This window comes from Scylla paramamosain, unplaced genomic scaffold (genome assembly GCF_035594125.1).
Source record: "Scylla paramamosain isolate STU-SP2022 unplaced genomic scaffold, ASM3559412v1 Contig38, whole genome shotgun sequence".
Lineage (NCBI taxonomy): Eukaryota > Metazoa > Arthropoda > Malacostraca > Decapoda > Portunidae > Scylla > Scylla paramamosain.
The window spans coordinates 680,001-697,500 of record NW_026973703.1 but is presented as its reverse complement, the minus strand read 5'-3'; the positions used below and the strand labels follow the sequence as shown (position 1 = coordinate 697,500).

At 43.5% G+C, this 17,500-nt stretch overlaps 1 protein-coding gene across 1 annotated transcript in view; it reads left to right on the top strand.

Annotated features, from left to right (window-relative positions):
* The window catches only part of LOC135097969 (GTP-binding protein 10-like), a 115,978-nt gene that overhangs the window by 65,080 nt on the left and 33,398 nt on the right, over positions 1 to 17,500 (top strand). The window contains exon 2 of the mRNA XM_064000121.1: positions 2,263 to 2,346. The gene's annotated coding sequence lies outside the window, so the exon portion shown is untranslated. The remainder of the gene's footprint in view (positions 1 to 2,262; positions 2,347 to 17,500) is intronic.

Below are 17,500 nucleotides of genomic sequence, written 5' to 3'. Positions count from 1 at the left end.
CTGGAAGTTTGCCTACATTCAACCTGTTCCTAAAAAGGGTGACTGCTCTAATCCCTCAAACTACCGTCCTATTGCTTTAATTTCCTGCTTATCTAAAGTTTTTGAATCTATCCTCAACAGGAAGATTCTTAAACATCTATCACTTCACAACCTTCTATCTGGTCGCCAGTATGGGTTCCGTCAAGGCCGCTCTACTGGTGATCTTCTGGCTTTCCTTACTGAGTCTTGGTCATCCTCTTTTAGAGACTTTGGTGAAACTTTTGCTGTTGCCTTGGACATATCAAAAGCCTTTGATAGAGTCTGGCACAAAGCTTTGATTTCCAAACTACCCTCCTACGGTTTCTATCCTTCTCTCTGTAACTTCATCTCAAGTTTCCTTTCTGACCGTTCTATTGCTGCTGTGGTAGACGGTCACTGTTCTTCTCCTAAATCTATTAACAGTGGTGTTCCTCAGGGTTCTGTCCTGTCACCCACTCTCTTCTTATTATTCATTAATGATCTTCTAAACCAAACTTCTTGTCCTATCCACTCCTATGCTGATGATACCACCCTGCACTTTTCCACGTCTTTTCATAGACGTCCAACCCTTCAGGAGGTAAACATTTCACGCAGGGAAGCCACAGAACGCCTGACTTCTGATCTTTCTAAAATTTCTGATTGGGGCAGAGCAAACTTGGTATTGTTCAATGCCTCAAAAACTCAATTCCTCCATCTATCAACTCGACACAGTCTTCCAGACAACTATCCCCTCTTCTTCAATGACACTCAACTGTCCCCCTCTTCTACACTGAACATCCTCGATCTGTCCTTTACTTATAATCTGAACTGGAAACTTCACATCTCATCTCTAGCTAAAACAGCTTCTATGAAGTTAGGTGTTCTGAGACGTCTCCGCCAGTTTTTCTCACCCCCCAGCTGCTAACTCTGTACAAGGGCCTTATCCGTCCATGTATGGAGTATGCTTCACATGTCTGGGGGGGTTCCACTCATACTGCTGTTCTAGACAGGGTGGAATCAAAAGCTTTTCGTCTCATCAACTCCTCTCCTCTAACTGACTGTCTTCAGCCTCTCTCTCACCGCCGCAATGTTGCATCTCTAGCTGTCTTCTACCGCTATTTTCATGCTAACTGCTCTTCTGATCTTGCTAACTGCATGCCTCCCCTCCTTCCGCGGCCTCGCTGCACAAGACTTTCTTCTTTCTCTCACTCCTATTCTGTCCACCTCTCTAACGCAAGAGTTAACCAGTATTCTCAATCATTCATCCCTTTCTCTGGTAAACTCTGGAACTCCTTGCCTGCTTCTGTATTTCCACCTTCCTATGACTTGAATTCCTTCAAGAGGGAGGTTTCAAGACACTTATCCACCAATTTTTGACCACTGCTTTGACCCTTTTAAGGGACTGGCATTTCAGTGGGCATTTTTTTTTATTAGATTTTTGTTGCCCTTGGCCAGTATCCTTCCTACATAAAAAAAAAAATAATAATCTCGCTTGAACCATAAAAACAGTAAAAAAAAAAAAAATCGTGGAAATGCGGCGTAGAAGTGATTCAGTGTATGGGCCTACTTCCTTTATGTTTTTATTTACTGGCGATGAGCAGAAAACAACAAAGATGTGTCCTGAAATTGAAGACTTGCTCAGTGTTGGGTTAGTGATTCACGGGGATGTGTGTGGATGCTGGTGAGTTGGTGGCGAGAGGGACCTCAGGAATGTTGACTGTGATGCGTCGTGGGTGTGCGTAGCCTTGTCATGATGAACTGTGTGTGGAGGTCAATTGAGAGAGTTGTTTTGGTATTGTTATGAGTGTTGTTGTTGTTGTTGTTGTTGTTGTTGTTGTTGTTGTTGTTGTTGTTGTTATGGTTGTTGTTATGGTTGTTGTTATTGTTTTCACCCGCTTGTTGGTGTTATTGTTATGGATAATTCTTCTTTTTGTTGTTGTTGTTGTTAGTGGTAGTAGTAGTAGTAGTAGTAGTAGTAGTAGTAGTAGTAGTAGTAGTAGTGGTAGTAGTAGTAGTGGATTACAGTCTCCTTGAAAAGAACTTGTTCAAAAGAAGAGAAATTTTCCGTCTCTCTCTCTCTCTCTCTCTCTCTCTCTCTCTCTCTCTCTCTCTCTCTCTCTCTCTCTCTCTCTCTCTCTCTCTCTCTCTCTCTCTTATTAGTCACTTTTCTGGCCAGCCTACATGTGTGCATTGTCTGAATTATGAATATTTTCGTCTCATTTACTGTTATTATCGCATCTTTTACCTTGTTTCTCTGTGTTGCAGGTGTGTGACGGCCGCTGCCTGCCTGCCTGCCTGCCTGCCTGCTGCTGCTGTTACTTTTACTGCCTGCCTCCTTGCTTCGTTAAGGTTCGTCACGTGTGCAGTAATTCCATCCTTCTTTCTCCCTGATTTCATTCTTTCATCCAGTCACGTTCTTTATTTTCGTTTCTTCATTTTTTCTTGATTTTTTCTTTTTCCTTGTATTTTTTTATTTTTAGTTTATTCATTCGTTATGTCCCCGTTTTCCTTGCTCACACTTTTGTTCTTTCTTCTTTAGTTTCATATTTTTCTTTGTTTCTTTTTTCGTTTATTATTTAATTCATACGTTTGTTACTGTTCTAGTGTAATTAATTTATCATTTTTGTTGGCGAGGTCTTTCATTCGTTCCCTCCTTCCTCTCCTGCCTCCCTGTGTTTATTTTTTCGTTTATTATTTCATTTATGCATTTCTTACTATTTTGTGTAATTAATTCATTTTAGTTCATGAGGTCCTCCCTCCCTCCCTCCCCGCATCGTACATTATTCCGCTCCGCAACACGTCAGATAAATATTATATTACAATCTTTTCTGTTAACACCTTTGTGCGTTACTAAAAATAAACACACACACACACACACACACACACACACACACACACACACACACACACACACACACACACACACACACACACACACATTGGCGATATCGCTCCATTAAAGGCTGTATGAATTGAAGCGCCGCCGCCACCACCACCACCACCACCACCACCATCACCACCACCACCAGCATACAATCACCACTCCTCCACAAAACAATGCTTAGTAACGTTAGATTATACAGTGTTTCTCTCTCCTGTTTTTTTTTTTTGTGTGTGTGTAGTCGGCTTCGTTGTAATACTGTAATTACTGATGTGTGGAACAAACAGTTTTATGTAGTGGTTCACCTCGTCTTTGTCTTTAGCGATGGTGTTGCGTGCTTTCTGTAACACTTTGCCAGGCCAGTTTGTGTAGGGTAGAGTTCTGCATCAACTAGCTTAGGAGTAAATTTGCTGGGTGGTATTCATTACTGAGTTGTGTTTAAATCTCTCTCTCTCTCTCTCTCTCTCTCTCTCTCTCTCTCTCTCTCTCTCCTACGTTTCCTCGCTTTCTGTTCCAGTCTCTCCTCTTCTCTTATCGTGCCCCTCCTCCTCCTCCTCCTCCTCCTCCTCCTCCTCCTCCTCCTCTTTCATTCCTCAGTCTTTCGCAGCCCATTGCCCTTTTTCCTTGATCCTTCATCACTCTCCCTTCCCTCTTTTCGTCTTTTGTTCTTTCTTTTATTTCCTCTCCTCGCTCTTCTCGACTTTTTGTTGTTTCCCTATCTACGTAGTCTGCCTGTATCCATTTTCTCTCTCTCTCTCTCTCTCTCTCTCTCTCTCTCTCTCTCTCTCTCTCTCTCTCTCTCTCTCTCTCTCTCTCTCTCTCTCTCTCTCCCCATCTGTTGCTCTTCTCCATGCATTTTTTTTCCTCTAGTTTTATTTTATCTTTTTCTGCCTTTACCCCCATCCTCTCTCTCTCTCTCTCTCTCTCTCTCTCTCTCTCTCTCTCTCTCTCTCTCTCTCTCTCTCTCTCTCTCTCTCTCTCTCTCTCTCTCTCTCTCTCTCTCTCTCTCTGCCGGCTAAATATAAAGAGACGCCGAAAGAATACTAAGTTGGTTGTGTGTGTGTGTGTGTGTGTGTGTGTGTGTGTGTGTAATGAGGACACAAGAACAAACACACACACACACACACACACACACACACACACACACACACACACACACACACACACACACACACACACACACACACACACACATGGAAAAAAAAAAAAAAGAGAGCAGGAGAACTTGAGACCATCCCGTGAACTGTTAACCCGCTTGTCTGGGGCAGAAGAGAGAGAGAGAGAGAGAGAGAGAGAGAGAGAGAGAGAGAGAGAGAGAGAGAGAGAGAGAGAGAGAATTCTTTTTACCATATATAGGTCAGAGATCTTTAGCATGTTTTCCTTCCTTTTGAGATGGAACTGATGGTGAAAAATATGATAAAAGTAGAAGTAGTAGTAGTAGTAGAAGCTGTAGTAGTAGTAGTAGTAGTAATAGTAAAAGCAATAACAATAGCAACAATAATAATAATAATAATAATAATAATAATAATGATAATAATAATAATAATAATAATAATAATAATAATAATAATAATAATAGCAATAATGAAAGATGAGCACACACAACAATATTCTTTTACATAAGTGCTCTAAAACATGTGCAAATTAAAGTATAAAACTACACATTAAAATTTATAATACGAGTAATTGTAACTTATGAGATGTTGCTAGAGAGAGAGAGAGAGAGAGAGAGAGAGAGAGAGAGAGAGAGAGAGAGAGAGAGAGAGAGAGAGAGAGAGTTACGAGACTAGCTCACGAGTTATGATTGCATAGAAGTTGCATGTACATTGACACAATCTGGCAGGCCTCATTCTGTTCTCCTCGCGGGGGTTCTGAGGGCAGTGAGAGGGGAAAGGAGAGGGGGGAGGGGGAGTTGTGGTAATTGTAGTGGTGAATGTCTCAATTAAGGGAGTGTTTTATCTGGTGAAGCTCTTGCGACACACACACACACACACACACACACACACACACACACACACACACACACACACACACACACACACACACACACACACACACACACACAGATCTTCCTGGTCGCGTCTGTCTGTGTGCCTCCCTCGTTTGTCTCCATAATCACCAATTCGCCTGTGTGCCTGTGTCTGTCTGTCTGTTTGTGTGTTTGGATCTCTTGTGGCTTAGCGCAAACTTTTCTGACTGGTGTTCTGTTTTGTTTCTTTTATTTACTTATTTGTGTGCGTTTTCTTCGTTTAGTGACTTAATTGGTATAGCACCACTGTCTTTTTATTTATTTTATTTCTTTCTGGATTCATTTTAATTACGTGTAGTGTTTCATTTATTATTTTTTCCATTTTTTTGTTGACTTCTTGATGCATTTTATAAGATTTTATGTTGTTTTCTGTGACAATTAATATTTTTCATTCCGTTGAAGCTCAGCAGTGACTTTTCTTGCTTAATTGTTTATTGATTGGACTTTAAACTTTTCGTGACCTGCCTTGTCTTGTCTCTTGTCTTTTTTTTCAGAGTTCATCTTTATTTTTTTTTCTCGGATTTTACCGTAATTAAGAGAGATGGAAGAGAACGATGTCTGCTTTAATGCTTTTATTAATGAGTTGTTTGTTTATTTGTATCGATATCCATTCATAAAAGCAATGGATCTGACTTTATTCACTCATCACCTTTATATATTATTTATTTTTTTCTCTGATCTTTATATTTTTTATACTGACTAATTATTGATCTGCATACTTTTAAAAGCATTACATTTTTTTTTTTGCGACTTCATTCATTGTCTGTTTTGTTTTAGTTCAGTTCTGATATACAGTATACATTTTTCTTTTTCATTTCAATTAAAAACATCGGTTGAAAAAAAATGTTTTGTTTTCATTTTGATTTCCGAGTGCGGGGAAATATTTTAAAGTTTTTGGTCTATTTGTCTCTGTACGTGAGTGCCAGGCAGTGTTGTGTACGTGAGTGCCAGGCAGTGTTGTGTACGTGAGTGTTAGGCAGTGTTGTGTACGTGAGTGTTAGGCAGTGTTGTGTACGTGAGTGTTAGGCAGTGTTGTGTACGTGAGTGTTAGGCAGTGTTGTGTACGTGAGTGTTAGGCAGTGTTGTGTACGTGAGTGTTAGGCAGTGTTGTGTACGTGAGTGTTAGGCAGTGATGGATTAGGTTGAGTGAATGTGAGTACACTGTCTACTAATTTGTGTGTGTGTGTGTGTGTGTGTGTGTGTGTGTGTGTGTGTGTGTGTGTAACTATCAGTCGTCCCATCCAGTAATTATGAGGCCTAATTATCTTGTGTATTGAGGTGGATGTTATTATTATTGTTGTTGTTGTTGTTGTTGTTGTTGTTGTTGTTGTGTAAAATACTAATAACAACAATTAATAAAAATTTAGTAAAAAGTAAAGTTGAACAAAGTGAAGACATTTTATACTTTAAAAACAAGAACAGAACGTCAGTATGCAATTTACGCAATAATCATGCATACATACAAAGTATTCTCATACGTACTACATGCATGCTTGCATACATACGTACGAACTTTTCACACAATTACTCCACTCGCCAACACAGATTCAGTCAGTCAGCTAGTCAGTCAGTCAGTCAGCCAGCCAGTCAGTCGCTCAGGCAGTCGTCATTGTGTGAGTCAGCTGGTCATTTTTCATTTCTCCTTTCATTCATTGATTCATTCATTTATCTGTTCATTCATTCATTCATTCATTCATTCATTCATTCATTGGGTCAGTCAGTCATCCAGCCAGTCAGCCAGCCTACCCGCCAGCCAATCAGTGAGTCCAGTCCTCGGTGGTGGCGCTGGGGCTGGGATGGGGTTGGAACTGGGGGCGGTGTGGTGAGAGTTATTGATGGGGATGGACAGCCTCATTACCGTGATGGGCTTGCCTACATTTGTTAACCCTCCCAACCACCTACACCTGCCTCGCCTCAATTACCGCGTTTCCCTTGCTCCACTTCCTCCCTTCCTCCGCTTGTTACCTAACTTTTCACATCGAAGTTTTGGGACATAAAATTCAGTAGTGTGTTGGTCCAGTTCCCGCCGCCACCACCACCACCACCACCACCACCACCACCACCACTGTCACTGCCTCCGCCCTTCCCTCAGCCTCCGTCTTAGTGTCAGCCGTCGTGCACCGTCCCCTGGGAACCCTAATCATTACAACCTCAGATTCCTGGTTAATCTCTTTAGCTGCTCTCTCTCTCTCTCTCTCTCTCTCTCTCTCTCTCTCTCTCTCTCTCTCTCTCTCTCTCTCTCTCTCTCTCTCTCTCTCGTTTTCTGACTTCTAACTGAGTGTAAAATAAAGTGTAAGGGAGTGAGTGGTTTACTTTTTTTTCTTAATATGTTTCCCTTGCTCGGCGTGTTTTTAAATCCCCTTCATCTCATTAGTGATGTTTTACGCTGTGCTTGGTGGTAGTTTTTTTTTCTCTCTCTCTCTTTCCCTCTCTCTCTCTCTCTCCAGAGGTGAGGAGTGAGGAGATCGGAGAGAGAACTTGCTATCTTTAATTTTTTTTTCATTATTACTCGGGATTCGTTCAGATGAGTGATTGAGTGAGTGAGTGAGTGGGTGGGGCAGCGTGGTGGCAGTCCTGGGCGCTGGTCGTGTTGTGGTGAAGAAGACGGGTCGTGAATGAACTGACCTGGGTAACTGAGGAGAAGGGAGAGAGAGAGAGAGAGAGAGGGAAGTATAAGGATGAGTGGAATGAACGTTTAGAAACCATCTCTCTCTCTCTCTCTCTCTCTCTCTCTCTCTCTCTCTCTCTCTCTCTCTCTCTCTCTCTCTCTCTCTCTCTCTCTCTCTCTCTCCATGCATTCTTTCAGTTCATCATATTGTTTTAACTACTTTCCTCTCCTTATCTTCTTTTTCGTCCCTCCCTCTCTTTCTCCCTCCCTCCCAGCCTCTCTCTTTAACACTTCCTTTCGTACTGTTTTCCGCTCTTGCTTCCCCCTTCGTCTCAAGTATAAAAGAATGTTAGTTTCTTCCTTCTTCCCTTCTGTCTTCCTCTCCTTGCTTCTCTTCCCTTCCTCTCTCTACCTTCTTGTCTCATTCCGTCTTTTTTTCTTTTGCTCTCTCTTTCTCTCTCCCAGGTTTCATATTTGCTCCTTCCTAATACATTCCCCTTCCTTGCTTCCACTCTTTTCTTCTCTTTTTCTCTCTCTGTACACTTCATCTTTGGTCCCCATATTCCTCTTCCCTCTCTATATATGTATGTGTGTATGTATGTATGTCCTCTCCGTAACAACTTTCCTATTTTTTCTCTCCTTCTCTTTCGTGCTTCCCTCTTCCCTCCTCCTGCTTTTTTTTCTTTCTTTCCTTCTCTCTTCTCTCCTCTCGTTTCTTGGTCCCTCATCTCCCCTCTTCTTTCTTTTTCTCTCTTGTCTCTTCTTGCTTCTTCCTCTTCCCCCGCTTCTCTCTTCCTGTTTCTTCACCTTCTTTCTCTGTTCCCTTGTTTCTTCTTGCTCTTCTATGTCCCCTACTTTCTCCCTAAGAACCTCCTCCCTCTTGTTCCCTGTTTCCTGCCTTGCTATCTCCCTTACTCTTGCCTTGTTTCTCCCGCTCCTCGTCGCTCTTCCTCGTTCTCCCCCATCCTCAGCGTGCATTCCAGTGTGTAGTGTTAGGTGCACAAAGGAGGACAGGAGCAAAGCAGCCCACTTAGGAATGCGTTGGCCGTGGTTGGAAGATGTAAGATAATGGCCAGAAATCGAGTAACATTCTTCACGGATCTCCGCTGTCGCTTGTGTTTTCTGTCAGTCGCAAGTCCTCCCATCTGCTGGCTGTCTTTTTGCATAGGTTGGTAATTGGGGTTTTTAGTGAATTGTTTGAGGTAATTATGAGGGAAGAAGCTAATCGTAAGTGGGAGTTTATGTGTTGTGTTAGTTGATTTGTGGTGATGGTTGTACATATCACACACACACACACACACACACACACACACACACACACACACACACACACACCTGTTCCTCATTACCTTACCTGACCTGACTTACCTTAACTTGTCCCATCTTATATTAACTTGTTTAAGTTTATCTCACCTTTCCTTAACTTGCCTGCATTTTTACCTCACATCACCTCACCTTACCTTTTATACACAACCTTACCCTGCATACATAACCTAGCCTTACCCAACCTTACCTTAACTTATCTTACTTTATTTGACCTAACATAACCTTATCTTATGAGTACCTAATATCTTACCTTGCCATACCTAACCTAACATAACCTAACCTAATCTAACCTTACCATACTTTAACTTAACTTATTACCTTACCAAATCAAACGTAACCTAACCTTACCTGAGTTAACTTTACCTAACCTAACCCATCTTAGCCCTACCTGACGTGATCTCACCTCGCCTCATCTCACCTCACCTCACCTGACCTTGTTTCACCTTACTTAAGCTGCCAGTGGGTCTATAAAGGGATATAGTTTACGAAATAGTCAAGTTTGCCTGATACTGTCCCAAACTACAAGAGTGGGTGACTTTACTTGCCTTAGTCTCGTAAGTTTGTATACAAGGAGAGAGCACTCGGAGCGGGTTTGACTTAAGATGTCACGTATCCTTCCTTTGTTTAGGTCTCCTCCTCCGCTTCTCTCTCTCTCTCTCTCTCTCTCTCTCTCTCTCTCTCTCTCTCTCTCTCTCTCTCTCTCTCTGTATTTATGTATTTAATTATATGTCAATTGTCTTTCTGTATACTTACCACACTCACATTGGCAAAGAGAGAGAGAGAGAGAGAGAGAGAGAGAGAGAGAGAGAGAGAGAGGGGGGGTTATTTTCAAGCGCCGATCATCAATTTTTCTCAATCCCTTCCCGTCTGTGGAGTGTCTTGGCGGAGGTGACCTGGGCGCGGCTGAGTTGTGTTGCGGTGTGCTGGCCAGGTGAGCCCGTCTTGACGCCTCGCACCGCTCACCTGGCAAAAGTGTTATGTCTCCCTCTATGTCTGTCTGTGTCTTTGTACGTGCCTGTACGTTGTTTTCCTTCTGCCTTTTTTTTTGTTTTGTTTTGTTTTGTTGTTCTTGTTGTCATTGTCGTTGTTGTGGTTGATCTTCTTCTTCTTCTTCTTCTTCTCCAAGAGTCTATAATCTCCACTTCACAAGAGAAAAAAATAAATGTCTCTTAAATAAATATTTCTTAAATGAACATATTCTTCCAGGTGTTTAGCTAAATACTTGTGTACAGAGGAGGAGGGAGTCAGGGAAAATGTTGCCCAGCCCCGCCAAGCCCCGCCCCGTCCCGCCCCGTCCCGCCGCGGCTACGGTACCAATCCCCCTTCTCTCACCATCAATATTTAGCGTAATTTCCAGGGTTTTCCAGGTGTTTTCAGGTGTTTCTAGACTCGGGTATATAGCAGGAGGTGAAGGAAGAGGATGTGAAGCGGAGAGGAGGAGTATGAAGAGGAGGGGAGAGGAGAAAAGGGTGCTGGGGAGACGAGGGGAAAAAAAGAACACTTCGGCCCAAAGTCGACATTGTTTTCTTTTTTTTTTCTTTTTAGCGGAGTTAGCATTGTTTTGATATTGAATTTATTAATACAAAAAAATATAGCATGTTAAAATATACAACAAGGTCTGCTGTAGCTGTGTTTTTGTTTGTGGGTAAAATACATTTTCGGCATCGTATTGATTTTAACTTTTTTGTTGTTAGATCGCCTAGGATTGTTTTAGTATTTGATTTAACACTTAAAAAATATAAGAAACGTGTCCCGAGTAATAACATCCAGTACAGTATGTTTAATTTTAAAATACGTCCAACGCCGAATATGAAAACTTAATTTCATTATTCGGAGAGGAATTTGTTTTCTTTATTTAGCTGAAAAGTAAAAAAAAATGTATTCAGGATATTCAATATAATCTAGTCAGGCTGTGTTTTCTTTCACGATGTTATGAGTTTTTTGTGGAGCCGTTCGTAAAAATTACACATCGTTTATCGGAGATTTCGTTATTATTATTGGGTTCGGAAATCTTATATTTTGAGTATTACTTAAAATATGAGGCGAGTCGGAAAATATTGTGCATTCTAGTGAGGGCGTCTTCTTCTTGCGATTTTCAAAATGAATTACGTAACGTAAATATACGGGCCGAGCCGAACACTCTCCCTGCCTCCCTCCCTCTCCGTACATCAATATTTAGCTAAACTTCAGAGTGCTTCCAGACTTAGACGAGAAGGAGAATTAATTAACCTCAAAGATATTTACATAACCCCGAAATGCCTCCAATAAACGTGACGTCATCAGAGCCAGACCAAAGCCTTCCCTCCTGGCTGCCCGTGTCTCTTCCTCGACATTTCTCTCAATTTCCAGGGTTTTGCGGACATTTCCAGGCATGTTGCAGTGGTAGTAGTATTAGTAGTAGTAGCAGTGGGAGGAGGAGGAAATGAGGAATGGAGGAGGTGGAGGAGGAAGAGAAGGAAATGAGGAATAGAGGAGGTGGAGAGAGAGAGAGAGAGAGAGAGGTTGGTACGGGCGCCGCATTTTGGTGTCCGTCCTGGCCACTTGAAGCAAGATGTACATGCGTGTTGTAAAGGTCCGATCATTTTGTCTCCAGTGCGCATCGTGACAAAATTAAATGTTTAATTGTTACGTTCGTTCACTTGATGAGAGACAAGAAAAAAATATTGCCGTGGAAGACTCAATCGGACTCCTCTTCCTCCTCCTCCTCCTCCAGGGAGGAGGAGGAGGAGGAGGAGGGGGGATTAGTGGGAGGAAGAGGGAGGGGGTTAGGGAAGGCTAGAGAGAGAGGAGGGAGAGAAGGTTTGTGGGGGAAGAGAGAGAGAGAGAGAGAGAGAGAGAGAGAGAGAGAGAGAGAGAGAGAGAGAGAGAGAGAGACCGACCGACCGACCCACCCACCCACCCACCCACCCACCAACACCACCATCACAACCACCACCACCATCACAACCACCACCACCACCAGCACCACCACCACCACCACTTCCATCACAGACGTAGATGAGGTGGCAATGACTGTTAATGCAAGCTAGTTTGTATGATAAGCACTTGCCTCGCAGCACACCTCGCCCTTACACAGCCCAGCAGACCCTTCATTGGCAGGTCCAAGGGAGGAGGTGGGACAGACAAACACAGGGGGCTGAAGTGCTGGACAATTCTGAGTCTGGTGATGCATGGCTGTTGAAGTGAGGGAAGTGAGGAAGCTTGCTCTCTCTCTCTCTCTCTCTCTCTCTCTCTCTCTCTCTCTCTCTCTCTCTGTGGGTGTCTGGCCTAACGCATTGCTTCCTCTTTCCTCTCGGGTTATCGGAGCAGCTCAATGTAATGTGATATTAACGATAATGTGTCCCTTTTCCCCGCTGCCCATCGAGTACTGTGTGTGTGTGTGTGTGTGTGTGTGTGTGTGTGTGTGTGTGTGTTGGGAGGTGATTCTGTGTGTGTGTGTGTGTGTGTGTGTGTGTGTGTGTGTGGAGGGAAAGAAAGGTAGGGAGGAAAGGAGAGAAGAAAGGATTGAAGAGATGGAAGGAAGGAAGGAAGGAAGGAAGAAAGGAAGGAAGGAAGGAAGAAGGAAGGAAATAAAAAAAAGAAATTTGAGGAAGAGAGTGCATGAATAAATGAATGAACGGAAGAATGAATAAGAGAATGAATGAACAAACGAACGAACGAGGGAAGGAGAGAAGGAAGGAAAAAAAAACAATTCTTTTATTACAATTCTGCCATGTCTAACAACAACAACAACAACAACAACAACAACAACAAAACCGAACGAATAAATCAAAACTTGTAGAAAATTAACAGATTCTTCCCTATACCCCCAAGTCTTCTTCCTGCACCCCCTTACCCTCAAATCCCCCTCCCCCCTTCCCTTCAGCCACACCTGTAATTTACCTGTCCTTGTACAAATTGATTAAGTTATTGTAATTCAGTCTCGTTTTGCATATCTATTCTCTCTCTCTCTCTCTCTCTCTCTCTCTCTCTCTCTCTCTCTCTCTCTCTCTTATGTAAATCGTTCTTTTCTTCTTTATTTGCTTTTTCTTCCGTTTATCCATGTGTTGTTATTATTTATTCTCGTTTCCTTCTATTCCACGTTTTCTATAAGTTATTTTGGGGGGTAACTATTTCCTGCCTATTTTCGTGTCTGTGTCTGTCTGTCTTTCTGTCTGTCTGTATGTATGGCTGTATATATCTTCTATGGTTATCTATATGGTTGGAAATTGTAATTTTTTCCTCTTTTTATTTTCCCTATTCATGTTTATTTATTGGTCAGGAAAATTTTGGGGGATAAGTTTGAAAAATTTTGTATATATTCTTTTCTTCTCCTTTATTTTCTTTTGTTTGTTGCTTTTTTATTTTTTTTATTCGTATTATCACTGTCTGTAAGTTTCCTTTATCGCTTTCCTTGGTGTTTGTAATAATAGTAATAATAATAGACTAGTTTAGGCTAGGCTAGGTTAGGCTACGTTAGGTGAAACTACGTTAGGTAAGGTTAGGTTGGGTTAACTTTAGTAAATATATGTCAGGTTTATGTAAGAGAGAACTAAGGAAAACAGAGAGAGAGAGAGAGAGAGAGAGAGAGAGAGAGAGAGAGAGAGAGAGAGAGAGAGATCCATTACCCATTACCCTGATAGATTCTCTCTCTCTCTCTCTCTCTCTCTCTCTCTCTCTCTCTCTCTCTCTCTCTCTCTCTCTCTCTCTCGTATATATGTTTTCTTTGTCTCTTTACGTCTGTTATTATTATTATTTCTTTATTTTGTTTAATTTTTTGGTAAGATTTAAGTGCCATTGATAGTAGTAGTAGTAGTAGTAGTAGTAGTAGTAGTAGCAGTAGTAGTAGTAGTAGTAGTAGTAGTAATAGTAGTAACAACACACACACACACACACACACACACACACACACACACACACACCTCAAAGAGCCCCTTAAAAAAAAAAAAACACCATTTTCAAGTTGCAAAACTCTCATGGACTTCGGCGCGTAAAGAAGGAAATGGGGTGTTTTAAAGGGGCGGGATAGGTGTGGGCGCGTATGGGAGAGAGAGAGAGAGAGAGAGAGAGAGAGAGAGAGAGAGAGAGAGAGAGAGAGAGAGAGAGAGAGAGAGAGAGAGAGATTTAATGCTTTTATTCACAAAAAATACAATATAATTTGTGAAAAAGAGTGTTGGTCCCTGATGGACAGTCTTATCAGGATGATGTTTGATTACAAAAATAAATTAAATGTAAAATCACAGCCTTTGTAGGCACTAGTTTTATTTGAGGCACCATTCGTTACTGCACTATCACAAACGTGCTTGTTCATTTCATTGCACAAAATGTGTGGTATTCCCTTAATGTTTGTGGCAGAATCGCAATAAAGTGTTTTGCCAGTTCGGGTAGTGTAGGTGAAGGTGTGAGGGACGAGCACACTCCCTCAGGTAGTGTTCAAGACTGTGTCCCTCCGGCCCACCGCTCACCTTGTTTCTGACCCGGCACTTGCCCTTCAAATGCTGAATCTCAGCTTTGCAGGTGACCATGACGCCAAGATATCGATGGGTGGCCACCCAATCTAAATCGTGGCCCTGCAGTCTCAGCTTGGTAGGCGGAGTGGATAGTAGTGTACCTTTCACCCCGAGCTTGGTGAGGTCACGGAGGATGGTCAGGGGCTGAGCTCTGTCAAAAGCCTTTTCAATGTGGAGGAACACTGCTGTCTTGGCTTGATGATAAGAGAAGTAGTTGGAGAGGCAGTTGGCAGTACTTGTGTTTAACAAAACCGTTCACACTAAAATGTAGGCGCCCCGTTTTGTAGGTAAGGCGAGTGAGCAGTATTCTTTCCAGCATTTTGCATATCGTTGAGGTAAGGCTGAGCGGCCGGTACTTGTGTCCCTCACCTGGTTTTGGTGTGGGGACAATGTTTGGTGTCTTCCATGCTTCAGGGAGTGTTCCCTGTGATAGGGACATGTTGTACAGGTGTAAGAGTGGCTCCCCCGCAACATTACACACTGCATTCACCATGGAATACGTTATGCCATCCACCCCGGGTGCTGTGTCCCGGCTTGTCTTCCTCGCTCCCAGCAGCACCTCCTTCGTTATGGGGCGTCGGTGTGGTGTGGTAGGCGCACGGCCGCAGCGGCACCAGCCTCCCTGGCCGGGTGTAGGTTATTTTTAGCCTCCTTGACGTTTTCAGGCAGACTGTCACTTGCCGCTCGCTCCCGATACTCCCTCATTAACTGAGATGCCTTCCCCGCTGGATCAGGGAGGCGGGGAGGCTTGGTGTGTGTTTGCCTCTGACGCGGTTCACTTGTCTCCACACCTGCGTCATGCTGGCATCATGGTTCAACTTACTCATGTTTTCAAGCCACTTCTCTTCACGAATGGTCTTAATCTGTTCACTGGCATAGGAAGCCCATTCTATCATGTCACGTTTATGGGGTGTGACGTGAGCGGCTGTCTCCATTGTCAGTCCCTCCTCCCCGTGTGTTGGCGTGTTGGCTCTGGTGTCCGCCACAATCTGAGTCAGGAGATCCTTTATGGCCTGTATTTCGTTCCGGAGGGAATCTTGGTTGGCTTGTTGTGATGCACACACAGCTTTTAGGACCTGGTTTTCCTTGTATAGTTGTTTTTTCTCGTTGTTTTCTCCCAGTGCCCTGACTTCCTGGCGTAAGGCTTGTATTTCCCTGATGATCGTAGCACTGACATCGCTGGCAGCAGTGGGTGCTTGGCTGGCTGTCGATCTCTCCGTAGCATCCGGATTGGGGGTGGTGGGCGGAAGCACGGGCTGGGTCTGAGCATGGGACGGGCTGGCCTGGTGTGGGGCTCCCTGAGCCTGCATCGTTGATGGGTGGTGACGACTCCAGGGTTGATTGTTCACCTTGGAGGGTTGAGTGGTGGCGGGCAGTGAGGGGTGACTGTTGGTGCCTGCTGGGAGATGGTGAGGTAGCGCCGGGTGGTTGGTGAGTCGGCTGTGAAGCATGATGACGAGTCCCCCGAGGCAAAGGGGGAAAGCACTGGGGGTTAGTACTGGTAATGGGGAGGAAGCGCTCGGGATGGCTCCCTGAGCCTGCATCGGTGATGGTTGGTGACGATTCCAGGTTTGATCGGTCACGTGGGAGGGTTGGGTGGTGGTGGGCAGTGAGGGGTGGTTGTTGGTGCCTGATGAAAGATGGTGAGGTGGCGCCGGGTGGTGAGTGTGTGTATGATGATGAGTCCCCTGAGGCAAAGGGGGGAACTCGCTGGGAGAAGGTACCGCTGGTGTCATTTGACCCTTGGCGGTATGGAGGTGTGAATCCGGTCTGAGTGGACATCTGAAGCTCCAGGCACAGTGTTCCTGATAACTGTTTGGGCACTTTGGTTTGTCTATCTTCTCCCTGCACAGCTTGGAATCGTGATTCCCGGCACAGAACCCACACCTGGTCTTCCCGTCGCACTGCCACACCCTGTGCCCCCACTTCTGCCAGTTGCCACAAAAGGTCGGCTTCCCCACGTACCTTTCCACCCTGCAGGGTCGCATTCCCGGAAAAAGGAGTGTTGAAGGTAGTTCTCCTTGCCAGAGTGCAATCACCTGATTCATGGGTGCGAGAGAGAGAGAGAGAGAGAGAGAGAGAGAGAGAGAGAGAGAGAGAGAGAGAGAGAGAGAGAGTTACAGTACTTGTGTGAGGCACGTGTGAGGGGAGAGGGGAGATAAGAGGGGGAGAGAGTGAGGGGAGAGGTGTTGACACTCTCTGAGGGGGACCCACCACCAGGGATATCAAATGTCTTCCCTCAACCCCCCCATCCCCCACCCCCACCCCCATTCCCCTCCTTTCTTGCTTTCGTCATCTATTTCTTCGTCTCTCTCTCTCTCTCTCTCTCTCTCTCTCTCTCTCTCTCTCTCTCTCTCTCTCTCTCTCTCTCTCTCTCTCTCTCTCTCTCTCTCTCTCTCTCTCTCTCTCTCTCTCTCTCTCTCTCTCTCTCTCTCTCTCTCTCTCTCTCTGTATATCCTTTAAAGCAAAATTAAAGTTATTTTTATTATGCTATTTTAATTGAAATATATAATAATAATAATAATAATAATAATTAATAATAATAATGATAATATTGAGAGAGAGAGAGAGAGAGAGAGAGAGAGAGAGAGAGAGAGAGAGAGAGAGAGAGAGAGAGAGAGAGATCCATTACCCACCTGATATTCTCTCTCTCTCTCTCTCTCTCTCTCTCTCTCTCTCTCTCTCTCTCTCTCTCTCTCTCTCTCGTATAAATGTTTTCTTTGTCTCTTTACGTCTGTTATTATTATTATTTTTTTATTTTGTTTATTTTTTTGGTAAGATTTAAGTGTCATTGATAGTAGTAGTAGTAGTAGTGATAGTAGTAACAACACACACACACACACACACACACACACACTCCTAGATTAGACTTACCTTTAGGATTAATGTTAAGTTTTTCCCCATCCCCTATGTACATTTTCAGTTTGTCAACTGCCTAAATATTAAACCGTTTATTATTATTATTATTATTATTATTACACACACACACACACACACACACACACACACACACACACACACACACACACACACACACACACACACACACACACACACACACACACACACACACACACACGCGCGCGCGCGCGCATCAAAGAGCCCCCGTTAAAATTATAAAAAAAAAAAAAAAAAAAACCGTACCATTTTTAGCTGCAAAACTCTCATGG